Here is a 27,056-nt window from a genome sequence, read left to right on the forward strand (position 1 = left end):
ATTAGTTCAGGATTTGAATATTCTTAGTTATTCAGCTAATGTCACACAGACTTTTTACTTGGTTTTAAATTTTTCCTCAACCCAGGATTGGGTCTCCATTCCAACAAAATATTCAACTACGTTATTTGCTACCATCTAAATTTCAGTAGCTTTATTGAATTTTTTAAAATAGCTTTTTAAAATGTTTTTACTCAATAGAAACTTTTATTAGTCAGTTTGTTGATTTTAAAAATTTTGTGAACAATGGCATATCTTTTTAGAAAATAATAATTTTGAGTGTTTAGCTAGATCTAGTGATGGTACATGGTACATCATTATTTGAAAAATCTAGTAAAATCAAAATAGCAACAAGACCATAGGTCAGTGACTACTTTGACTCTCGGCAGTGCTGTAATGTGTCATTGGCAAGCCACTGGCCTCTTCTGTGTTGGTTGCTGCACAGCCAACTAAAAGCCACCTGTGTGTCCCTCAGCAATTAGCAGAGTCACTAACAGTAGGTAAGAAAAATAAAGTAATATTTGTGTTGGTGGGGAGATGCTTCAGTGGGAAATAATGAGATGGAATGGAACAAGCTCTGTGTGTTAGAGTCAAAAACTCTATATTTCAGTCACAGTTCTACCATTTAACCAGCTCTTTGACTTTAGGCAAGTCACTGTATCTCTCAGGCTAAAGTTCCTCATCAGTAACCTGGTGATTATAACACCTACCTCATAACATTCTTAGAATTAAATAGGTTGTTGTATTAAAGTCTTCAGCATAGTACTTGACAGATAGCAAGCTCTTAGATGTTGACTATTATTGTCATTTATTTTTGTTAACATTAATTGAACTTTGGCTCTTGCTGCCAGTTGATATCAGTTCTTGCCGAGGAAACTTGCTTGTGGTATGGATATTATTGTGCATATCTTTCTTCATTACTGGAGTATAAGTCCATATAACCTGAAAACTTTGTATCCATTACAGTCTAACACAGCAATACCTTCCTAAAGAATGTTGAATTTCACAAAAATCATTGCCATATACAGGGCTGGAAACAACATTCAAGGAAACCAGTAGCACCTTTCCAGCCATGACAACCTCCCCACAACAACATGCCTCTCGCTAAGGATCTCCCTCATCCCTCTCCAGAACAGGAGAAGGGGAAACACTAGAAGAAGTACCTGGTGCAGAGCTCCAATTTCTGCTTCCTGGATGTGAGATGCCCAGGATGCTATAAAATCACCACTGTCTTCAGCCTGCACAGACTGCCATTTCACGTTCGCAAACAGAACTCCACGTGCCCTGTCAGCCTACAGGAGGAAAAGCACGGCCTGCAGAGGATGCTCCCTCAGGAGGAAGCAGCACTAAAAGGACCGCAATCAAGATGAGCAGGAAACCATCCAAATAAACACATTTTGGGTTAAAAAGCAAAAACAAACAAACCAAAAAAAAAGAAGCCATTAGCTATAATTCCCCCTTTTTTAATGGCTTCCTTTAATTCGGGAAATATTTTAAAGATCACAAATGCCTCATGCAGATAAGAAAGATTTTTCATTCACTCCTGAAACCAGATACTTTGCAGTTTTGGATTGTAAATCAGATTCCAGTTAAGAATTTAGGATTCAGCCATGTATGGGATGTGGCATAGACTGGTTCAGTGGGCAGTTCTTGCTTTGCCAATTGCAGAACTCAGCTTTATATATTAAAAGGGAATTTTCAAGTTTTTGCCAGTGATCATTTTTCATTGGTAACCCAAGAGGAGTTTTGGATTGTCATTTTGTGGGCTTTATCAGAAAGCACAAATCCAGGATTGAATTAATCAGAGGATGCAAGATTAGGTTTCTGCACTTTCTAGTTTTGAAATCTCCTTAATGTGGGTAATAAACTGAGCATTTTTCATGTATGTTAGTATTTGCACTGAGGGCAATGAAATATAACATTGCATAACTCTGTTAAGAAGATCCTGAGTGTTTAATGTACAGCCTGATGGCAGGAGACCCTCGGGACCTCCGAGATGCATAATCCTCTCAGAAATGTTCGTATGTGCATGAGATGAATAAGCTATCATCTTTCCACATTTTCTTTTTCATTAAAAAAAAACAACACAATTATACAAGGGGAAGAAGGGAAGGGAAGAAAGAGCTGTTCTTATAGCTGGGGTGATAGGGAAAACCCCATCTGGCCTTTAGGTGATATAGTATATACAGGTGGTTCCTGTAGACTGACTATGTAACCTGATAAGTCACTTAATTTTCCTGAGCCTCAATTTTATATTTACACAAGGGCATTCTAATACTGTTTCTACTTTCCTAAAGCAATAGTCAAATAAGATAATACAGAGAAAAGCATATTATAAACTAAAAAATGAAGAAATGTACCATGTTATTCATTCCATAAGTATTTATTAAACACCCAGTGTGTACCAGACTCTATCCTAGGAATAAGGATAAAAGTCAAATATTAGATGATATCTAAATTCACCAAGAGAGACAGACTTGTGAACTTAAGTACAGTCAAGTAACAGGTGGGCAGAGGTAGAACATTCCAGGTGAAGCCGTGAAACTGGACAGCTGAGGTAGAGTGGGCAAAGGGTTTTAGAGTAAAGAAACTCTAACGTCTCATTATTGTAAAAATCATCCATGTTTAAGAGGTTACCCACAATGGGAAGGGAATTAGGAGGAGAAGAAGTTTGACCTCATTGCCAGTCCTATTGAGTAGATGGAATGATGAGAGGTCAGTAGGCAGAACTGGGGCCTGGCCAAGCATGGCATGAGCTGATGGCATGAGCCTCGAGACAGCAGAGGTTTTGATGTGAAAGTGGGAAGGAATGGCCTGGAAACAGCAATGGGGACCTGGTGACTAATGCTTCCCCAGGCTTGGAGCTTGGGCTGTGGAGCAGGAACCATCTTTTCTCGAGAGGCCGAGGTGTTGTATGTCCTGGAGGATGGGTTGGACAAGAGGTGGAAAAAGAGGAGGGAAGAAGAGCCTGTGAGCAGGGTGAGCATGTGGAGATACCAGTAACAGCAATATCTCATTTATTAAGCACCTATGACGGGCCAGGCACTCTACTTGACTGTTTTATGCATTTAAGCCTCACAGGATCCTCCAGACCAGTTACTGAGACCTGGATTTTACAGATGAGGGCGTAAGGCACAGAAAGGCCACGTGCATCACTTTGAGTCACACAGAAAGTCCACATTAGACTCATTGAACCCAGACCTGCCAGACTGCAAAGCTGTGCTTTTGCACTGTTCACGTCTTCAAAGAGATTCAGAGAGCGCCATTGTAAGGATTTGGAGAGAAGTCAGAGAGGACGGGAAAAATCTGAGGGAGAATGCAGAGTTGCATGGGAATGAAAATACAATAGATTGAGTTGCATTATTGACTGGAGGTGCCTGCATTTTGCTACTGGGTGAGAATGCAGGCGGTGAGGACTAGAGTCACTGAAACCTCTGGTGGATTCTGGGGCCTGGTGAGGTGAGCAGCCGCCTTGCTGCAGGTTCAGGATGGAACGCTGTCGTGAAGGTGTCCTGGTGCCTTTTGAAGGGGATTCTCCTGGGCAGTTACGAAGAAGGTCTCTTTTTCCTAACTCTTTCATTCTGTGGAGTGGTCTGAGGAGGCTTAGTTAGCTCCCTCAGGTGCCAGGAGTCAGCCCTGTAGCCCAGGTAATGGAGAGCAGAGAAGGAAGTGTGTGTGTGTTGGTGGGGGGGTGGGGGGGTACTGGCCTCTCACTTGCATGTCGGGTGGGAGCCAATCGGAGTGTGGTACAAATTAGGGTTCTCATTACACTGCGGTGAGAAGCAAGCCGGTGCCTTAGCTTCTCCTGAGCATTGTTACCAGCTGCTGTCCGAGACAGCATTATACAGAGGCTGGTGAAGGAGGAGTTTTTTCTTCCTCGTCATCCAGGCACAGCTAATGTCCTACACTCCTTTACTGAGGGGCAATTAATGCTACAGCTGAAATGGCAGCTCCTCATTGCCCCAAGAAGAGGTGGTGTATTGTCTCTGGGCACAAGCCAGGACCAGAGACTTTTCTGGAAGCAAGCTTTGCTATTTGTGGGGGGAGGAGCAATCCAGCTGAGCAGCTGGGTAAGAGTGGTCTTCGGTAACAGGGATCAGGTTAGAAGCAAAGGAAAGGCAGCGGGTGAGCACCTGAAGAAAAGTTATGACTCACAAACTTGCTTTCAGTAAAATGCTTCCGTTGGAATTATTGATTGCAGTGAAAATAAATATGCCCTTCAAAGGAACTCATGTGCCATCTGGTCCACTCCATGACAGGAGGGATTGGGGCGCTGAGAGGATTAATCAATGTGCTTGGAAAGGGGATAATAAGGAAAGAGAGGCAGAAGTTACCTTAGAGCCCTTCTCTTTGCATAGGATGCTTGCAGAAGAATTTGGATCTATGTTGTAAACGATTTGTTTCTCCACAGATGGGAGTTCTCTTCTTCCTTTGAATCACCCCAGCACCTCTCTTGTGGCACTCTTCATATCCCATACTGTTTTATAGTTTTGATGTTTTTCCTGGTTCTCCTACGGAACTGACAGTTCCTCAAGGGCAAAGATAGTGCTGGATTCCATTCTGCATCTCCCACAATGCTTTGCATTCAGTAGCTATTCAGTGTTTGACTGAAAGAACAAACCCAAGGACACTGTGGATTCTCTGAATTTGTTAGTTCTTTATTTGGCTACCAAAGGCATCACCTTGCAAAGCCAACTTTCTTTTTCTAGGATCAGGGACTAAATTATATTTAAAAGGTGTTCTATAATACTTTGGGAATATAGGAGAGATATTTTCTGTTTAGGGAATATTTCTAAGCCCTCTCATCAAAAATAGCCTTTCCTTCTACCTTCAAGCTCTGCCAAGGCAGAGCAGATTGGCAAGGGAAGTTTAAAGGAAAAAGCAATGTAATTTCTTTTGCTCATGGCCATGCAGAGGCCAGTGGAGGAGGCAAATGTACTAGTATGTGGTTGAGGCTTGGAATGCAAAGTGCTGTAAAAATGAGACCTACTAACTGACTAAGGGTTGCGTAGATCTAGAGTTTGTGAAAGACCTCCAACTTTTGTGTATTCCTGTGTACTCTGTATTCCTAGGCCAGGAGTCTTTACAAGGCAACTGGTGATTAGAAGTCACCACATAAGCAGAGTATGGGCTCTTTAAGAGGAGCCCACTGAGACCATGGAGAAGGCAGCAGCTCAGAATGGCAGGAGTAGCTGGCTAGAAAGACAAATAGAAGCCCTGCATCCTGGACAGAACAGCTCCATCCTGAAGGCTGTTGTTGCTCCTTTAGAGGCTGTCATGTAGGTATTGACCTAGAACCAAGCCAGTAACAGGATAGGCATTTTAATTGTTCCAAAATCTACTCTAAGCATGAGTCTTCTATGTACCTAAAGATCAAGAGTCCTTAGTGGTTTGTTCCCCAAATCTTGAATTGGGCTTTTTTCTAGGAACGTTTGAAGCATTGATTTGGCAGGTAACAGCAACCATTCTGAGTATTGAGCTAAAGGGAAGTGTGGGCATTGAAGGGCCAAAGTTGGGATGTCAGCTGCTGGCATGGACTGAATTAGAAGCCCTAGAATGGACAAATCCCATGGCTTTTACCAACTGCCCCCTGGAAAATTTAAACAGGAAAACCTTTGGATTTGGCCTGACTGGCTTTACAATAAGCAGGATTGTTCAAATAGATTGTTACATTAAAATGGATCTGTCTCTTCTACCCTAAAGAAAAAAGTCTTTGTACCCTGAATGTTGGAGACATTATCAGTGAACTTTATGTGATATTTATGTGAAGATAAATGAGAACCATGAATACAGCCTTGCCAAGATTCCCATAGGCTTGTTCCATCAGCTGCATTAATGCAGAGATTTTCAATTATTAGAAATGTCCATCTGCAACCCTTATTTGCTTGTAAGCCCAGAGGCCAGGTCACCAAATTGGGGCTTCTAGTCATCCTATCAGGAGAGGTTACTTCTTATTTCCCTGAAATGAAGGCAACTACTGTCTGTGTATGTTTGGGTTGGAGCGGGCATGCTATAGTCCTCTCTGCCCCAGCCAGTTTGGCTTAGTGGATAGAGCATCGGCCCACGGAATGAAGGGTCGAGGGTTCAATTCCAGTCAAAGGCACCTACCTTTGTTGCAGGCTTAATTCCTGGCCCGGGTCAGGGCACGTGCAGGAGTTAACCAGTACATGTGTCTCTCTCACATCAATGTTTCTCTCTGTGTGTCTCTCTCCCTTCCTTCCACTCTCTCTAAAAATCAATGAATTCCCATCTTACGTTTAAGTCCTTGATCCATTTTGAGTTTATTTTTGTGTATGGTGTAAGTTGGTGGTCTAGTTTCATTTTTTTTTGCATGTATCTGTCCAATTTTCCCAAAAATTTTCCCATTTATTGAAGAGACTGTCTTGACTCTATTGTATGTTCTTGCCTCCTTTGTCAAATATTAATTGAGCATAGTGGTTTGGGTCGCTTTCTGGGTTCTCTGTTCTATTCCATTGGTCTATATGTCTGTTCTTGTGCCAGTGGCTATCATCAACAAACGACAGGTGCTGGCGAGGTTGCGGAGAAAAAGGAACCCTCGTGCACTGCTGGTGGGACTGGTGCAGCCATTGTGGAGAACAGTATGGAGTTTCTTCAAAAAACTAAAAATGGAACTCCCATTGACCCAGTGATCCCACTTCTAGGAATATATCCCAAGAAACTAGAAACACCAATCAGAAAGGATATATGCACCCCTATGTTCATAGCAGAACAATTTACCATAGCTAAGATTTGGAACAGCCTAAGTGCCCATCAACAGATGAGTGGATTAAACAACTGTGGTAAATCTACACAATGGAATACTACGCTACTCTAAAAAGGAAGGCATTCTTACCATTTGCAACAGCATGGATGGACCTGGAGAGCATTATGCTAAGCAAAATAAGCCAGTCAGAGAAAGATAAATATCACATGATCTCATCTCACTCATTTGTGGAATATAATGAATCACATAAACTGATGAACAAAAACATATCCAGAGACAGAGAAGCATCGATCAGACCGTCAAACCTCAGAGGGAAGGTAGGGGAGGGTGGAGGTAAGGGGGGGAGATCAACCAAAGGACTTATATGCATGCATATAAGCCTAACCAGTGGACACAGACTCCAGGGGGGTGAGGGCATGAGTGGGGGGGGGGGGGGGGGGAGTGGAAGAGGCAATGGGGGAATAAGGACACATATGTAATACCTTAATCAATAAAGAAAAAAATAAGTAAAAAAAATAAAAATAAATGAAAAAATATCCTTGGGTGAGGATTAACAAAAAAATATTTTATTTTCAAGATAGCCCTCTCTGCCCAACACTCCCCCCCCACAGTCATGCCCAGTGGCAGGGTGGAGCTGCATGGAAGCTTGCTCTGGCCGAGTGTTAGGGTGGATTGGTTGGAGCCCTCTTCGCTAAATGGCTCACCCTGACCTCTGCCCAAGCAAGAAACAGAAGACCAAGATGACATAGCTGTGGTTACACCAAGACTGTTAACTATGTCAGTTATCTCTATTTGTTTATTTTAGAACTCTGAGCTTCTTTTTCTGTTCTTTTTTTATTTTTTTAACAAGAAAGTTGAACCACGTTTTGTTTGAGATACTCCAGGGAGATTTAGCAAACAAAACTGTTAGCAGTCACAACTTTGTGTGAAGGACAATGGCTTGGAGCACAGGCCTGTCTTCTCAAGACCCAGAGGACAGTGACCAAGGCAGAGAAGAGTCCAGTGCAGAGCTGGCTGACCAAAGCCTGCTTTCACAAAACCTAGGAATCCAAAGTTTCGGGTGAAGGGCCTCCCATTTAGCAGAAGCGGCAGACAGGGTAGCCCTGTTGCTTTAGTGATTTACACCAAATGCAAATGCCCTCACCTCCTCAAGTGGCAAAGAAATTCAGGAAAAGTGGGGATGGAAATAATCCCCTCTTTGTTTTCCCTTACCATAGAGAGTGGCTGAGAACAACACTTTTTATCAGGAGCAGGCTCACTGTCCAGCCATTGTCATCCTTGTTTCTTTCCCTCCATAGTTTTTACCTCTATAGTCACTTCTGTCTGTAACAGCCAAAACTTCACCCGTGCTGTCATTCTAATATTCCTATTAAAATATTTGCCTTTATCTAACTTTCTCTTCATAATATGGTCTGTGTTTATAGGAAACTTTATGGATGAGTTGTTTCTTGTACTATGGTTAGCTACAGCTATTGTTCTTTTAACCTTGTCTTGGACAGGGTGTTCACAAGAACACTTAACAAGAAGTATTATTTTAGTTTCCTCTAACAGCATACAAATATTGATGCCTATGTTGCTTTTTCTAAGCCATTTAAAAGCTGATTTAGTAGATAATGTATTCTCCTACTAAAGATTAAAATAGAAATAACCTATTATTGAATTTGACCAATAATATTGATTTGGGGGTGGCAACATTCGTTTCCAAGTACTCAAAACACATGCAAATTGTAGAGATTTAGACTAGTAACATCCTTTTTAACACATGTATTTGAAAACTCAGTTTACCCTCCAAAAAGGCTTTTTTTTTTTTACCATTTACAATTCTGTCTTAACAACTCCATAGCCTACAAGTAAGACTAAAATGTGATTAAAATGTCAACCAATTCTGATGCAAAAGGGAATTCCAGGAAAGCTCAGTAATCACTGAAAAGGGTAGTTAAATGGCTGTAAGATTAACCATTTTTAACCTAACACACAGCATTTCTCATGTATCCTTTAAGCGACACTGACAAGGTATTTCCTGGAGATTAATGACAGTCCAAGTTAATGGCCTGGGGGAAGGTCATTAATCCTTACACAAAGGTAGTTTGGAAAGTAGAAATGAAAAACAACTGCTAGCTCAAGATGATGGCATCCCAGGAGACGTTTCAGATTAGTTACCTTTTCAGAAGCCCATACTTGCTACTGTTCCTCACTCTCCCTTCTCCATACGACATACTTCAGACTCAGGTTTTCACCCACCTCGGATGCAGTTAAGCTTTTGAAAGTGCCTTGTAATCTCTCTTTCACCAAACAAAACCCTATTTATCAATGAGCTTTCTCACTTAAAACTCACCTTGGAAGTCATTCATTTTACATAGCTTTTCATTATCAGACTTATTTTATTGGTTTGGAAAGAATTGTGCTTGGGAGTCTAGAAATCAAGGCAGTCAGAATATACCTTCTGGGGTTTTGGTCAGAAAATATATGTGTGTGCTGTAAGAGATGCAAAAAATATGAAATTACTGTATCAGTGGTAGGCTGGGATCCATGGAACAATCAGACCTAGACACTTCAGTAAATCAGAAGAGGTTAACTCCTCAAAGGGACACACAAACAAGTTGGTACAATCAGGATTCCATTACAAGCAGAAGTACAACATTCCCGACTGGAATACCCCAGAGATGTACACTTGCAGGTGATGATGTCAGACTTTTAGGAAGCTCAGGTCTCCTCCAAGCCAGCCTATGCTGCACCCATTCTGCATGTTGGCTGACCTGGGTCTGTTCCCATGACCTTCCCCTCTGGCCAGATTTAGTAACCTCAGGATTATGCAAGATACAGCATGACCTCTGGAGCAAGAAGGACTCTTTAGAGATAGCAGGAAATGGTGGCAAAGGGTCTGTAGTCACCCTGTGAAGAACTGTCTTTAAAAACCCCACTTTGGCTCAAAGAGCAGTGGAGAGCTAAACAATACTCTTAGTTGAAAAGGAGATCTGCCTTTGTGCATGGGCATCCTCATCCGTAACTTTGCTTCCCTGGTAAAGGTTGTAGGACCCAGAAGCTCACACCCTTGCCTGTGCTCGGGCATGCTGCTTGCCTTCCTGCTGAGAGTGTAAGCTTCCTGGGGAATCCTTCAGATGAGTTCAACCTCATCTGCTTCCTGCGTGTGGTGTCCGACCGGTTGTTCCACTAATCTCGAGCTATACTCTGATTCCTGTAGTATATTCTCACATTTGGAAAATTTTAAGTAACTGAGGTTATTTTGCTGCTTAAAAAGAAGAAAAAAAAGCTACAGTTGGCCCTCTATAACTATATGTTGCTCATCCCCCAATTCAACCAACCACAGATAGAAAATACTCGTAAGAAAAATGTTACACTGTTGCTGATGTACTATTGTAGTTAAACCTATGATGGTTGCATCTGTGCTGAATGTGTAGAGATGGTTTTTCTTGTCATTTTGCAAAACAATACAGTATAACAACTATTTGCATAGCATTTACATTGTATTAGGCATTATAAGTAATCTAGAGATGATTTAAAATATATAGGAGGATGTGCATAGGATATATACAAATACTATACCATCATATATAATAAAAGCCTAATATGCTAAGTATCCAACTGTTCATTCGACCATTTGACCAGTAGCTATGACGTGCACTGACCATCAAGGGGCAGATGCTCCAACCGGTAGGTTAGCTTGCTGCTGGCGTCCAGCTGATCAGGACTGGGCGAAACGGGCCGGACCCGCCCTGGAGCCCTCCTGCAGTCCCTCCCCAGCCCCGATCGTGCACCGGTGGGGTCCCTCGGCCTGGCCTGTGCCCTCTCACAAGCCAGGACCCCTCGGGGGATGTCAGAGAGCTGGTTTCGGCCTGATCCCCGCAGGCCAGGCTGAGGGACCCCACCGGTGCATGAATCTGTGCATCGGGCCTCTAGTTTTATATAAGAGACTTGAGCATATGCAGATTTTGGTGTCCTCAGTGGTCCTGGAACCAATCCCCTGTGGATAGTGAGGTATAATTGTACTGAAAATTAGTAAGATAACTGATGTGTGCTAAAGGAAACACCAAGAAAAATGTTTTCTGGTCAGTGGGGCAAAGGGTAGAAATGCAAAAGCCCCATGAAAATGGCAACTGGCATTTTGCCACTAGCATGTATCTGATCTAACTCTGAAAGCATTAAATACTTGTATATTTTGAAACACAGCCAAGAGATGTAAATTTGTAGCTACCAATTCAAACTGAACTACTGTTTAGGGCTGTAAGTACAAGTGAAAATCTTTAGGTTCTTCCATAGTGTCAAAAAAATTATTATTTATATACAGATTAGTTCCACTAGACCTGGCTGGACCTTTTGAGCTCTCTGCAACTGAAATTGCCTTGTACAAATGAACTATCCAGATGTGGATGAGAACATAATAATAGAATTCTCGCTGAAACAACTAGACTATTTAGGTCATGATTGTAGTTTTATGATACCATCTGGGAAAATTACTAAATACATATGAATTTGGGGTAAATTAAAGTTTTTCTCGCTTCAGTAGGCATTCTGGCCTCTTTCAGCAGTTTGCAGGTACTGGAATTTCCTGGTCACTTTGCTTACTTTAAGGGCATCCGCTTCACCATTGCTGGAGAGAGACAAGAGACTGGTGGCAAACAGCAGTGGGTGAAATGATCTCTATGTGACATGATTGGAAGAGTCTTTGTACTTAGTTACAGATATTACAGCATGAAAAAAAGAAAAAGAAGAGTGATGGATCTACAGCCATCATAGTTTGAGCTAGAGCCTTCCTTTCACACATTGGGCAGGTATCTAATGCACCAGTACAGTCTCTCTGAAATCTGACCTAACCACTTAACATCAGGATAGGAGAACTTGCTAGTTTGCGTACAAATACTCTCTTTCCAAATTAGGAAAGAACAAGTAAAACCCTGTGGAAGTGCCTTGTTTTAAAAGGAGTCATTTAATGCTCTCCCATTAACATTCTCCCAAGGTAGACTTATATAATTACTGCTACATGGGGGAAGTCATTTCCCATTCTGAAATAATTTACACACATTTAGGAATTTCATTGTCTCCTCAGAATCCTCTGGGCTGTGAGCCCAGAAGTTTTTACTTTGTGAGTGTGGAAGTTTCATTACATGATTTAAATTTTATGGCAGGAAAGAGCAAAATAATTGGGAGGGGGGCAGAATTAGTCACTTGACTATGGCTAGAGAATCTCAGGAAAGACAGATATTTCTATCTTTAACATAGATTAAGGAAATCAATGGTTTGCTTTAAATAATCAATTTTCTGTGTTTTTGTTTTGTTTTAAATGCCAAAACCACAAAATTTGGCATTTTAAATTCATACCTGTGTGTGGGTGTGTAGTGTTTAAAGTAGTGGTTCTTAGGGTCCCAAAGACAACACATCATTCAGATGTCAGATCCCTTAGTTTCTAGATGATGTTTCTAGCCCCAGTGTTCTTAATTTGGTCCAAGGAATCCAAAGTTCTGTGTCTGTGTGTGTTCTGGGCCTTGTAGCATTTATTCATTTCTCAGAAGTATCTGGCATACCACTATTTATTTATTTATTTATTTACTTTTTATTTTTATTGATTTCAGAGAGGAAGGGAGAGGGAGAGAGAGATAGAAACATTAATGATGAGAAACATGGATTGACTGCCTCTTGCATGCTCCCTACTGGGGATTGAGCCCACAGCCTGGGCATGTGCCCTTGACTGGAATCAAACCTGGGACCCTTCAGTCCACAGGCCGACGCTCTATCCACTGAGCCAAACCAGCTATGGCCATACTTTTTCAAGATAGAATTTTGTTAGACCCAATCTATGCCACCATGGTGGGAGTTTTCTGTCTTAATAATAATAGCTCCTGCCCTAACTGGTTTGGCTCAGTGGATAGAGCGTCGGCCTGCGGACTGAAAGGTCCCAAGTTCTATTCCAGTCAAGGGCATGTACCTTGGTTGCGGGCACATCCCCAGTAGGAGGTGTGCAGGAGGCAGCTGATCTATGTTTCTCTCCCATCGATGTTTCTGACTCTCTCTATCCCTCTCCCTTCCTCTCTGTAAAAAATCAATAAAATATATATTTTTTAAAAATAATGATAATAATAATAATAATAATAGCTCCTGATTGTTGAACACTTGTGTGCCACTAATTGTACTTAACACTTTATATTTATCATTTTATTGCTCCCAACAAGGAAAGTAGTTATTATCTCCATTTTATGATTGAGGAATCTGAAAGCTTTGTAAGTTTAAGTAACTTGAAGATCACACAGAACTGGAATTAGAACCCATGGTGCCATCCAGGGAAGCCCATGCTCTTAGGCATTATATATTATAATAAAAACATTCATTTATTGGTTTAGTTTTAACTGGGATTTTGTCTGGTATATCTATATTCAAACAGCCCTTAGTATGTTCTAGTGGTTGAACATTGCTCCTTATCTAGATGCTACTATGTTATAATTCCAAGATCAACACTGGATTGTAGGGCCCAGAAAATGCCTAGCATTTGTTTGTTACATGAATAAACCAATGAATAAATGTTTGCCTCTCCCAAACATGACCAGGGCCATCTTTTTTTCGTGATACTCTCCCATAGTGAGTGTAGGCTGTGGTGGTGGTGGCAACGGGGTGGTGACTCTTGCTTTTAGCAAATACCATGCATGCAATAATGTCTACTGACCACTAAAATGAACTGATTTTCCCTTGTAATTGTGTATTTGTCAGAAGCCAGCAGTCTTTGGCCAGTTTCTCAACACAGCATTTGGGAGGCAGCAACGTGAGGTTTTTGCCTGTGGCTTTTTCCATCAGACCGTGCAATTTTGACAGTGTTGCAGGAGAGTAATTGGAGAGTTGAATTTCTGTAGCTTGATCACTTTTAACTGTCTCCAGAGAAAGAGGTATCTTTCCCTGCAACTAACTAGTTCTGAGACTTTGGGGAACATACAGGCCTCAGTTCTTCCTCTGTGTAATGGCAAGTGGGGGTGGACTCTATCAGTTGTTTGTCACGGATTCTTTTTCCTTTGTTTATTTTAGTACGCTAAAATTTCTGTTTTTATCTTTTCTCACTGAAAACCTCTGCAAGCACTCAGTACATCAACATGAAAGCAGAATATGTGGATTGAAGTTTGCAATGGAAGGCTTTTAATGTGGAGCCACATAGATAGTGATTCTTAACATCGTTTTTGCATTTATTTTATTAAGGTATGATTTACATGCAGTAAAGTTCACCTTGTATAGTGTACAGTCCTGCAAATTTGGCAACTCATACAATCATATAACCATGGAAACAGTCAGGACATAAAACTGGAATGAACAATTCCAGTTCCAATGCATGTGTGTCTGGTGGATGATAAGAGAATAGTTTCACCAGATGGGGAAGACCTATGTAAATGTTACAGGGATTTAGAAATGCTTAGCTTAAAACATTTTTTAAAAAATTACTTTTGTTTTGTACTGCCTTTCCTTTTGTTTCAGCTCCATGTAGCATCAGAGAGTGGGGTGAGTCTTAGAGGATATTTTTCTCTAATTGTCAAAGTTCAAGAGGGAAATCACAGTTTGATATTGTCAGACGATCCTGGATATTCATAATATGCTGGTATCCCTGTCCACAGTATCCTAAGCACAATAAGTAGAATATAGGGTTACATTATGGGCCTTAGCACAAATAGTTATAGGTAGTTCTAACTCTAGCCAATAGCCTTATTTATTTTTTTATATTTTTAACCAGAAATTGCCAAACAAAAATTATGATGGAAAATAACAGTGATTTTTTTTTAATTCATCTCCTAAAAGCTAATTTTATTTAAGGAACAAGTCTCCATCTCAATAACATACTTTTTTCCCTTAATATAAAGTTATTTTTGCATTGGTTGGGGTGATATACAGTAATAATGTTTTTAAATTCTGAACTACTAAGTGCACCTGCTTAGAATCTGAAACTGAAATGGAAAGCACAAGGCTTAACCCCGCATGCTCCCTGATCAAATGCAAAGGTTCTTAAAATAGCTTCATGTGAAGATGTTCAGAGCAGCTGAAAACCAAGATGTTGGTGTCCCTTGTCACAACCTGGTAGTTTAATACCAGGGCTCAGAGGCAGCTGCCTCCGCCTCTTTGTTTCCAGGCCAGGAGCTGCAGCTCTAAGGAGAAGCACAGAAGCAGCCTGTGCCTTGTCCACCTCGCTATCCTCCCTGAATGCTACTTCCCTAGTGAAGGATTGTCCCTAGACCCATCATGAAGACCGACGGCATTCATTTTTAGCCATCAGTACAACGGCAAAGGAGCTTCAAGTTTCCAAACAATTGCAGCAAACTTTAAATAGGTAGACAATAAATTCCAGGGAAAATGTAAGGAAGAAATGAAGTCTTGTGTATTTGATTGGTCATGGGTAGTACCCAATAGTACTAACTGTGTCTGGTATCCTACACACTGTCACCCTCAGCAGTTTAGTTCCAGCTGATCAGTGTGCTCTCTCAAAATATATCAAAAAGGCCTCCTCTTCCACGAAGACTGCTCTGTTCAGCTCCGCCTATCTTGATATGGCTCTCAGTTGGCCGTGCTTTTCCATGTTTCCATGTAGAGAAGGTTTTCCTGTGATGTTCTCTCTACCCATGATGAACTGCTTTTCTCAAGGCCCACTTAGGCTTCCACCAGAAGCAGGACCTAGACTGGGTGGGCAGTAGCACTGATCTGATGAGACAGTGTTTTATGTTGCCAGGCTGGTGGTAGCACTCACTAACAGTTTAAAACTCCACTTGCATTTACATACAGGTGAATATACTATACTGTTTCTGTCCAAAAAATAATAATAATAAAGGAGGGAGGGAAGGAGAGAGGGAGGGAAGGGAGGGAGGAGAGGAGACAAAGAGGCAGTAGCTTTTACCTCTTTTAGCAACTAAACTGATTTTTCAAGATCCAGAGGAAGGAACTGCAGGGTGAGTACCCAGAAGGGAAATAGAGGCAGGAAGAGGATGTGTGTGGGGAGGCCAGAAACTCTCCTCTAGTGGCATCGTTTCCAGTGTCTGTTTCCACCTCAAGCAGTAGGTAGGAGCTGTGAGTACTCATGTTGAAAACTCAGAATTTTTCTAGTCTTTCATTTGAGAAATTACTTCATGACACTGTGCATTAGAGAGAAGTTAGCTAGGCTAGTCTCTTCAACAACTAAAACCTAGTTTTCCACCTGCTGAACAGGGAATAATACCTGCCTTTCCTTTTGTGTGGGGTGACCATAGGATCAAGTGAGTGACTGATACTGAAATTCCATAAACAATGTAAAGCACTTCATTGGCATAAAATGACATTGATGTTATGATTGATGCCCTCATAACATCTCCTCCACCAAGGTGAGAAACACAAGACGGCCACTCTTTCAGATGCAGCCTCCAGTGACTGCCCAATTCTCTCTGACAGATTAGACAGAGACATCTTGAACTTCCATCACATTTGAATCCCAGATAGCTATGAGACTATAGTACCAACTTGGTTCTAATGTCTTCCTTAGGGACTTACTGTCTGACCCAATTCTAAAGGAACAGCCTACCAGTATGGGAGCCTTTTATCTAATACCTGTAGTTTAAAACAGCAGAAATGTCAGCATCCTTCAAGAAGGCGCAGGAACTTGCACTACAATGTATATTCAAACTTGACTATTTGATTTAGTCTGTGGCCTTGTCTCCAATTCTCACAGACACTAACTAACCTTTATAAAGTAGAAAAACATAATTGGGGGGGCGGTGTCCTTAAGTTTCCTTTTTATCAGAAATGAGGGAGAAAACACTTATTTACCTGGTAAACAATATGAACAATACAGAGGTTCAAATCACCAGTAATTGGACCCTCTGTGAAGATTCCTACACTCGGGATGTGGAAACCATATTTGCCTAATTCACTGCTGCATCCCAAAAATCCCAGCACATAGTAAGCACTCTAAAACATTTGCTGAATGAAGAAACAAATGAGAAAACAAATTAAGCCCTTTACTATAAAAGTGCTTCCCCTAATTATAATGAAACAGGAAAAAAATTAATTTTGTGCTCAGCATGAATTGCTATTAAATACTGATGGTCAGTAGTTCAAGCAACTAACATTTTAAAAATGTTTTAATGCAACATTTTAGAGAAACAAGGCATGTATTTCAGTGGTAATGAAAATTTTGCTTTAAAACAAAGAATAATATGGACTCTTCTGGGGAGAGACTACAGGGCCCTTTACTTTTAGTCTTTTCCCATCCTTAGAAACTGAACTCTTTTTTTAAATTGTGCTTCTTTGTTTATAATCAATACTGTCCTTTGCCCCAGAATTTTACCAATTTTTTTTTTGCATTGGTTATCATAAAAACCGAAACCAACATTGCTTTGGGAAATTATTTGGAAAATTCTCATCAGCGTAGACATGCCTTAATTGCCCTACATATTTGTTTGAAAAAAGTAGAAATAACCCCTCAACATTATCTGCCTTTAAAATTTTTCAGTAGCAAATAGCTCTTAAGTTATTTATGCTAATTTTTAATTAAATATTATGGGAGTTTCATAATACTGTCAACTGATTCTGTGGAGATATATTTACTTGGAATATTGGTTTTTGAGGCATAGAAAATTGATACAGGCACACCTCAGAGATATTGTGGTTCAATTTCAGACCACTGCAATAAAGCAAGTATACTAAAGTGAGTTGTAATCTTGTGCTCGCTTCGGCAGCATATATACTAAAGTGAGTTGTAATCTTTTTGTTGGTGGAGGGAGGGTCTTGCCTTAAGTTTGTTTTAAAACACACACACACACACACACACACATACACACATATACACACAATATCCGTGAAGTGCAATAAAAAGCAAAGCACAATAAAACAAGGTATACCTGTATCTTAGAAAGTGTTGTTGTAGGAAAAGCATTTTTTTTTTTTTTTGCAGCTGGAGGAATATTGCCTTAATTTGAGAGAATTCTCTCCAGTAGTACGATATTCCATGCCCTCCTTTATACAATCTTGCTGCAAACATGGAGCATGGTGAGTGTAGTTAAGCAATACAGGGTTGGGAAAAAGTTGGTTTACCCATTAGTTGTTCCTAATACAAGAATGAACTGTTTTACATACTCACAACTGTAAACCTACTTTTGCCCACCCCTGTATATATACATTGCACCTCTTGTAATCCTTCTTGAGACTTGCACAGATATCGGGGGAGGCAGGGGGGCGGAGATATGTGATCATCTGTCATTATGAAGAGAAATAGCAATGATTATATCAAGTATTGTAGCTGACATATTTATATTCTCTGTTGACGGGGGCTCCAGTATTCAAAACTATGCAATCACCCTAAACGTTGACTAATACTCCCATTGAGCAAGTGCAATGAGCAGAACTTTCTCTGGTATTATTTGGCGCAATCCAGCATCATTTCCTATTGACATTGAGATGTGATGTGCAGTGGATAGCCAATCATGTTCTTTGAGGTGATAGCTAACTACCACCACTACCCCTCAGGACCTTCCAAAAATCCTGCCTCAAAAGTCTGCTTCTGTTCTCTGTCTCCCATTCACCAAATCTTAGCATTAAAGAAATGGGAACAAAAATAAAGAAGAAGGTACTCTAGTTGCCATTTTATGTTAGTTTCTTCTGTCTTTCCATGAAAAGAGAATTCCTCCTCTTCAATCTTGCCTATCCAGTATAATTTTCCATTTTCATCACATCATGACGGTTCTGAAATTATGTATTGATCACCCACATCAGTTTATAAAATCAACAATTAACAATGCAAGTTTTTTGCCCAAACCATTTTTTAACTTTGTAACCATTTGTCTTACTCTTAAGAGGAGAACAATTTAAAATTTCACTTTGGTTTTCTTGCATGCCTACCATTTTGGCAAAAGTAATTGTCAGGATAGTTCTATTTTGCAAGCAGCTCTTACTCATATTAGTCTAAAAATCATCATCATAAGCTCTTAATCATACCTGAGGTTACTGCATCCCCTTGATTATATCCAGAAGACCCTGCTCCTGGAGAGCAGTGGTGGCAGTTCCCGGATGTTGGATTACACAGAAACACCCCCAAAGCTGTCCTCAGAAGCGATTGGGACACTTACCTCACCGCACAGGCACCTTTGCTTGATCACACCCAGCAGTCCTCTCTTATCCCACCAAACCCAATAGTGGAATCCAAGGACCAGCACCAATGTTTTCTTCTTTTCTTTTTGCACACTCTCTCAGTTTTTGTTCTGGGGGCTTCAAAGCCACCGAGTATTTGCAACCAGGGGCCACTGACGGTTCTGTAAAGGAGAGGCAGTGGGGAGCCCAGCACTAACTGGGCCCAAACACTAAATATAACCCTCTTCACTCGCCGGCCAGCGTCCTTCATACTCTGAAGACAGGCGACCTTGCAGAATCCCTCACCCCACGGCTTGCCAGTCTCCACGGAAGAAAGGGCCTAACTGGACTGGGCTGCGGGATGAGGTGACCCAAAAGCCAGGAGCCATCTGCCCAGAGAAGACAAGTAGCGGCAGGTATAGGCTCTGTGAGAGTGTGTGTGTGTGTGTGTGTGTGTGTGTGTGTGTGTGTGTGTGTGTGTGTGTGTGTTTGCATGCCTGTGCCCAGCAGCTGCTCTCCAGATTAGAAGACACCACTCTTTGGCAGGCAGCTCTGAAACACCCTGTTGGGTAATTTCAAATTCATGTGCACATCTTGGCTGAGAGAAGAAACCTCCCAGTCACAACCTGAGTCCCCTTCTCTGCCCTGTCACTGCCCCAAATACACTGTGAACCACAAACAAGCAGCAGTGCCAGCATCTTAGGAACAAAGGCCCAGATGGACATGCAGTTGCACCTCATTCTGTACCCCGCAACCATGAACGATGCAGCCTTGCTTGAGATTTTTTAAATAACAAGGGCATGACCTCTTTGACAGCCATAACCCAAGGCAGTGGAGAGAGTCGCTGTTATTAACGCTGTGTTGAACTTGAACTTGAATGCCTGCCTGTTCCGTTCACTGTCACATGAGATGTGAGTACCAAGTGCTGAGCAAACTTTAGAGCAGCATCCAAATGTGTGGTGGTACTTATTGTTATTCCAGTGTTTGTTTTATCTTACTCGGGTGTTAAGAGAAATCTCACGCATTAGATTGCTAAAATTTGAAGAATCTAAATTTCTTTAAGTGCCATCGCTTGGTCCAACTGAAGTAGGAGGGGCAGAAAAAAGGAACTTGCTCATTTTTTCAGCAAGTGTGTATTGAGGCACTCCTTAGGTAGCAGGTCCTCTGCCACTACCGACCAGTGCTCAGTCTGTGAATTCGTATGTAATCTGTACAGCATTCCTTTAAATTAGTCCTGTATTGGTGACCAAATAAGAAAAACAATATATGTTGATATAGAGTATGTGTGTTTATATTTTTCTGAATCAGTTTATATACTTTAGTGTTACTATTCTAGAAGATAAATACAATCTTCTACATAACCACAGCATGACAATCAAATTCAGTAAGTTAACATTGATACAATATTAATTTCTAGTCCATGATTCCCATTCCATTTTTCACCAAATGTCTCAATAATAATATCTTTTATAGGGGAAAAATTACTTTTTTTCTGTGGTCTAACATTATATGTTACATTTAGTTGTCAAGTGTCTCCTTTAATTTTAAACAGTCCTGCAGCCTTTCCTTAAAGTCTTTTGTGACTTGACATTTTTGAAGAGTAAACTGTGCCTCAATTTAGGGTTGTGTGATGTTTCCTCAATAAGACTGAGTTTGTGCATTTTTTGCAGCAATACCAGAGAAGCAATGTTTCTTGGTTAATCATATCAGGAGACTCATAAATGAAGTTTATGGGTCTACTTGGTTAAGGTGGCATCTGCCAGATTTCTCTCCTTTGCAATTAATAAATATTTTGTGGGAAGACACTTAGATTATGTAAATATATTGCTCCTAAATAAACTGTCTACTGCAGGAAGAGCTTTCCCTTCTCCCCTGTTTATTTTTGTATTTATCTATATCAATATGCACTTGTGGATTTCTATTTTAGTCATTAGACTATAAAACATTAATATTATTATTTATTTTGATGCCTAGATTATCTCAGATTTGGCCAGTGGGGGCCCCTTCAAGCTGTGTTCCCTGAACACTTTCTTGCTTTCTGGCACAAGAAAATGTCCCAAGTACATCTTATACTTTCTCTACTGAGCCCTGGAATTAGCCACATTTTCTGGAAGACCTGGGTCCTTTATGGAAAATCTTATATGGAAATGGAGATCTGGGCATTGGGTGTGCTCACTGACCTGAAATGTTCCCATTGCTTTCAGGCCCTCTCAACCAAAAGAACTGGGAAATACACACACACACACACACACACACACACACACACAGCCATATCTGTTTCTCTGTCTCTGTTACATACAGTGAAAGCACATTGATAGCTCCAGTTACAATCTAATGCCATAGACATTCTAGCTCTTTACCTTTTCCACTTTTGTAACTCCCTTCACTTACAGTGCTGTTTGTTATTCTCAAACTCTTTATTTATTCGCTCATTGCCCTGTGTGTAACCCTGACAGCTCCTTTCTTGGTCCTGACAGTTGTCAGCTCCATCAGCCCCAATCCCTCTAGGAAAGAGAATGGCTTCTCTAAAGGTTCATATTCCTGCCTACTCAAGGGCAACCAAATAAAGATGGGAAATGTGAAGAAAAAATATTCCTAATCCTTTCGTGGTCATTTTTTCATTGACTCTGAGCTTCCTTCCCTGTGGAGGTTTTGCACTGAAAAGAAGATCACATCTTAGTGCTGTTTGGGCACTAACATTCTGTGAGTCTGTCAGTTGATGGCCTGAAAGTGATCCAGGAAAACCTACCCCTGTGCTTTTTGCTCAACTTGACAAGACGTTGTTACTACAGATGTCTGGAAGATGTTGAAAGAGATAGATAGTATAAGTTCTTGAAAATGGGGTGATTTGTTTCTCCTTTTTTGTTTGTTTTTGATGAATTGTAAAAAAATTGATAAAAGAAACATGGGGTTCTTGATAGTAGAACTGGATCACAGGACCTCAGAGACAGCTCTCTGTGTCTGCCTCACATTTTCTTGTCCCAGGTTCCGGATCCCATCCTTCCCACTGTCCTCTCCCCACCCTGGGTGGACTATGTTCCTCCATGGTATTCCCAAGGCACCCAGAGCTTAACCACACCTTATCCTCAGTCGCACTTCATTGCAATTGCCAGCATACTCACCTCTCCCTGATAACCCAGGAGTTCCCGGAGAGCGGAGTGCACCTCCCATGGCCCTGGCCGCAGCACACAGCCAGTGCACAATAAATATGTACTGACAAAGTGGACAAAGGAAAGAAGCAACCATAAAGGAAAGCAAAGTTGGAACAGCATCTCACTGAACTGGAAGGTAAAGAAATAAGGAAAACACACATTAAACCTATCTGTCATGTTTAAATTCCAGGGTTTTAGACTTCTTTTTCTAACAGACATTTTACCAGCAGCAAAATTGACAGATTTAAATGTCACATATTATCCCATCCCTCATGAGTTTCCTAAGATGGGTTTAATGACCTATACATAAAAATGAAAGGTCTAGATCAGGCGTCCTCAAACTACGGCCCGCAGGGCCACATGCGGGTGTTTTTGCCGTTTTTTTTTTACTTCAAAATAAGATATGTGCAGTGTGCATAGGAATTTGTTCATAGTTTTTTTTTAAACTATAGCCCGGCCCTCCAACGGTCTGAGGGACAGTGAACTGGCCCCCTGTTTAAAAAGTTTGAGGACCCCTGGTCTAGATAGTCCACAAAATGAAAGCATCTCCAAATAAAGAAATATTCTTGGGAAAACCTGGTAATTGAGGAGTGCCTCTCTCTTCCTTTGAAACCAACCTATACGCAATGTTTTGGAATTATACATATTGTAGGGTTTCATATTTTTCTAAAGTGAGAATGGCACTAATGGTTTAACTTTGAGAGAGAGGGAGAGAAAGATGAGGAAAACATATTCTAGACCTCAGAATCTTATTGTTGCAAATAATTTGTACTCTTCAGTGTCCAGGAGCTATTTCTTCATGTACTTCAAGAATGCCAAAATACCAGGTGACAGCTGTTTAAGCTCTAAGACATTCCTCACGCATCCTATTTTGATGTCATTATGTAATGCTTTTCTCTTGGCATAGCTGTCATCACTGAGTAGCTTTGTTGATGTATTACGGCATGGCTGTCTTCATTTTTGCACCTATATTGCTCTTTCAAATAGGAACTGGTTCTCTGAAAACTAGAGAAAAAAGGAGAGAAGGAATAATTTCAGCAACATCTCAAGTTGGACCAATGTTTTCTCTTTGGCTAGAAAGTTCCTTTTTAAATAGGAAAATATATGAGTTAGAAGTCTTTTTCTCCTCTCAGCCCTTCTTCTCTTTAAAAATGTTAGTTCACTCTAGTCTTGTTTTCTTTTCTAACTGCACATCTTATCAATAGACATGTATCAGCAGAGAATTTGTTTAATTTTTTTAGCTCTAATCTTAGTAACTGTTGTCTCTGACAGCCTGAAGGACAGATGCACACAGTTTTCAGTTCACTTCAACAGATATTTACTGTGTGCTCCCAATTTACCATGTGCTATGCAACGTTTGGTGCTATACAGATAAAGCGTTACACCATCCTCGTCCCTCAAAAACTCTAGTAGGAGAGGCACACATCAAAATTCTAATTTTAATGGGCTGGTGCTATAAGGTAGTGCTAAACGTAACTTTGTCTGACTGAACCTGAGCTGCAGGTCAGGGAAGCTGCACAGGGTGGGGTGGGGTGGAAATGCTTGAACCGGACACATTGGCGGAGAGGAGTAGATTCCTGCCGGGGGAGGAGTAAGGAGAAGGAAATTCTCGGCAGAGGACATGACGGAAGCACAAGGCAGGAGAGCGCATGACGGGTTCAGCAATGGCGAGCCGCTCCCGTGCCTGGAGGACAAGGTTATGGTGGCCAGCTTTGCACTAGGTAAAGTACAGTTGTTATTTGCCCCCAGAATGTTAAATACCATAGATGCTTTGATGCTAGATGTAGTAACTGTACTCCACGGGCAGTGGGAAACCACCAGAGGCCTTTTGGCAGGAAATCATAGTCAAGGAAGTGTAGTGGGAAATGCATAGGGTTTAGAACCAGAAGGCTTTTTGTGGGACACTGGAATGTTACACTTGAAGAGAAACGTAAGACTCATCTATTTTTACCTCTTGTTTTACTCACCAAAAGTGTGTGACCTGGCTTTAAATTTCACACCAGTGGGTGCTATGTATCCTACATAAGCCTGAAGAAGGATACTGGGACGTCAGAGGCCAGCTGTGGGGTGGGGACAAGCAATGGATGAGGCTGCCCCAGCATGGGGACGAGTAGCATAGATTTGGGGGAGAGGGGCATTTCAACCCTACAAGGAGAATGTGGGAGAGCGGCTGCAGTATGATTCCACGTGAGCTGCCTAGTTGGGGCCAGATCCCAAGCAATAACTAGGGAATGGGGATCCGGTGACATGGAAAGACAAGAATTATGCAAGAAAGCTAAACCCCATCCAAATAAACTAGGTGCTGAGCAACTGTCGTCCTAGCAATCTTTCTCCTGTTTCCTTGCACTGAGGAAACAGGAGAAAGATTGATACAAAGGACTGAGCAAATCAGGAGTCAGTGGAGAAAGGCTGCTGTGCATCTGGTAGACAAGTACCCAGGACTCCTCCAGGCCTGCAGAGAGCACCCCTGGTGTGGACGAGCAGCCTGCCAGACTTGGTCCTCACTGATCAAGGAACCGGACAGGACACAGTCCGAAGACTCCAAATCCTCCCTGTGAGCCACTGGGTGGTACTGCGGAGGCAGGGACAGGCACCCACGGCGCTTCTGAGCTTCCAAACAACTCAGCTGTTCAGGTCATCCTAGGCCAGTGGTCGGCAAACTGCGGCTCTGTTGACTAATGAGTTTGCCAACCACTGTCCTAGGCCATAGCCAAATGGCAAAGGTGTTCCACTCAGACCAGTTTCACAACAACTTCCCAGGAAAACCTTGTGCTGTCTTTTTACTTAAGTGTTGTAGTGCTTGACTTTAAAGTTCTTCTGTGATTTTTCTTAAATTAAGAAACTACATGATACATATATATGAGCAACTCTGCTTTCAACCACAAATATCTTAAAATGAGAAAGGGCTAATCCCCCCTATTCAGAATGCATTGTGTGCCAAACCTGGTGGTTTCAAACAATCAATCTGAAAGTTTCTAACTGTAGCCATAAGTTAGGTGTCCATCCTCTCAGCTTCTCAAGTTCAGTCAGGGTGGTCCTGGTTAAAATGAACTCATGAAAATCCTCCAACAGAAATAGAAGATTTACAGTAGTATAATAGCATTTGTGGTGATAGAAACATAAAATAACATAAAAAAGATGGCCCTCTTATATTGTTGTGTGTTTTTTTTAACTTATTATATGCTGTTTTATTCACTTCATGCATCTGTTTGGCAGTGATTTGTTGCCTGTCTGCTCTGTTGGGTCATTATCCGAGCACTGGAGATACGGCATTGCAAAGTAGATGTTACTGGTTCCAACCATCTTAGCATTTTAAAGTCTATGGGAAGAATCAAATAAAAACAAGTTAGCAAATAAGCCAGATAATTAGTTTGTGGTAGTACCATGATAAAAAGTAAGAGAAAATTGTGGCAGAGAGAGGAGAGGGAGGAGAGTGCCTCCTTTTGATAACAGAGGAGACCTGAGTGATTTGAAGGAGCAAGACCAGGAGGAGCAGGCCAAGTATGGGAGCAAGCACCTAAAGGCCCCGAGATGAGAAAGGATCAGCATGTTCTAGGAGCCCTAGGAGGTCAGTGTGGCTGGGGTGTAGCAGAGCAAGTAGAACAGAGAAAGGCTGAGGGGTAAGTGGAGACCCAGTCATGACAGGACCTTGTGGTTTGTGGTAGGGAATGTAGGTGTTATTCTCAGTATAAAATCAAACTGCTGTGTATAACCTTCCAGGTTAAAAATCCTATTCACGTTTTAAAAAGAGCCTTCTGGCTCTCCTGTGGGGAGTAGAAGGGGTCAAAGTGGTTACTGGGGGGACCAGCCACTGCCTGAGCCAGGTGCGGCCAGGTCGTGCTCTGGGGTTTTCCCGAGGGTGCTGACCTGAGAATTCTTGGACTCTAGGAAACCTGTCATTAACTTTTCTTCACCTGCTTTTCCTCTGCATGCCACAGCCATTTCTCTCTTTGCTTGATGGATAATAGAAGAAAAGATGGCAGAAGCACCGACTTTCAGGTGAGCCAGTTCAGGTAGAGTGCTGGCCCTGACACCTTTTACAGGAATCTTGCATGTCATTTTCACTTTGCAACTTGGTTATACTCATGCCAATTTCCCACTGTTCCTCAGCTTTGCTCCTGGTCCACAGAAAGTACTCAGTAAATGTTGTTAAATTGACTTGACCTGGATTCCCAGTGACGTGAGTAGAGAGGGAGACTTAGGAAGGCCGGTGGGATCCTCTTCACATCCTCTCTGGAGATTGTATGTGTCAGTGGGTTACCAGGGCTTTTAAAAGAGTTAGTATTTTCTCTCTATAGTGTGTGCAATTCAAGGGTGAATAAAATGACTCTCTGCTAGAATAAAAGGTACTATGAACATGTAAAAAGTGTTTAAAGAGCATCTGGTTAGAGTTTAATGTGGCTGAAAAACATCCCTATTTTTTTCATGTTTCAATTACGTGAATATGGCTAAAGTGTGCTTTGGAGATTTTCCAAAATAAAAACACTTGAGGTGAGAGAAATTTCAGCCCCAACAATAACTTGAAAATTGAAGTTGGAATAGCAACTGTTTTTTCAACTGTCTTAACTCTGTCACCAACACTATGATGATTTGATTACATGTGACATGTCTGGTTTCTGGCCATTAAATTGCACACTTCAGCTATAGGCATCAGTCTTTCCCTTCTTTTCTTTCACCATGTGTCAGTGTGGGGGCAGAAATGAGAAGGATGGGAGAAAGCAAGAGTTGGGGAGCCTTTCCATTGGCTCCAAGTTACAGCTGGTGACCCTGACATTCTCCGAAATCTCATGTGATTCAGGCCCTGCAGCAACCCAGTCACAGGGTAGCTCTCTTCTGTTCCTCACTGTCCTCAACATCCCACTTGTTATTCATGTGCGTTAGCTTGTGTGAACATCAAGGACATTCCTGCAGGGGAAATGCATCTCCAAATGGCAAAGGGCCACCTGGGAGCTATGTGGGGAGGACACAGCACTCCTTGGAGAGGTCATGGACACCAAGCTCTTGGTGCAGTGCCCGGCACAGAGCAGTCACTCACTGTATGGCGGCAGCAGCTGCTACCACTGTTATTTTTATTATTGAGGAGTGGTTTATAAATTGATTAGGTGTATATG

The 27,056-nt window shown here is 41.5% G+C and overlaps 1 protein-coding gene across 2 annotated transcripts in view; it reads left to right on the forward strand.

The window, feature by feature from the left end:
* Window positions 1-27,056, forward strand: part of CMSS1 (cms1 ribosomal small subunit homolog) — a 398,213-nt gene that overhangs the window by 309,499 nt on the left and 61,658 nt on the right. Inside the window, exon 1 of one of the 2 annotated variants that reach the window (XM_054714032.1) lies at window positions 25,884-25,944. The exons of the other annotated variant lie outside the window; for it this stretch is intronic. The gene's annotated coding sequence lies outside the window, so the exon portion shown is untranslated. Of the gene's footprint in view, window positions 1-25,883; window positions 25,945-27,056 lie in introns of those variants that run through there. 2 annotated transcript variants of the gene reach the window in all.

This window comes from Eptesicus fuscus, chromosome 3, assembly GCF_027574615.1.
Source record: "Eptesicus fuscus isolate TK198812 chromosome 3, DD_ASM_mEF_20220401, whole genome shotgun sequence".
In the NCBI taxonomy this organism is placed as follows: Eukaryota; Metazoa; Chordata; class Mammalia; order Chiroptera; family Vespertilionidae; genus Eptesicus; species Eptesicus fuscus.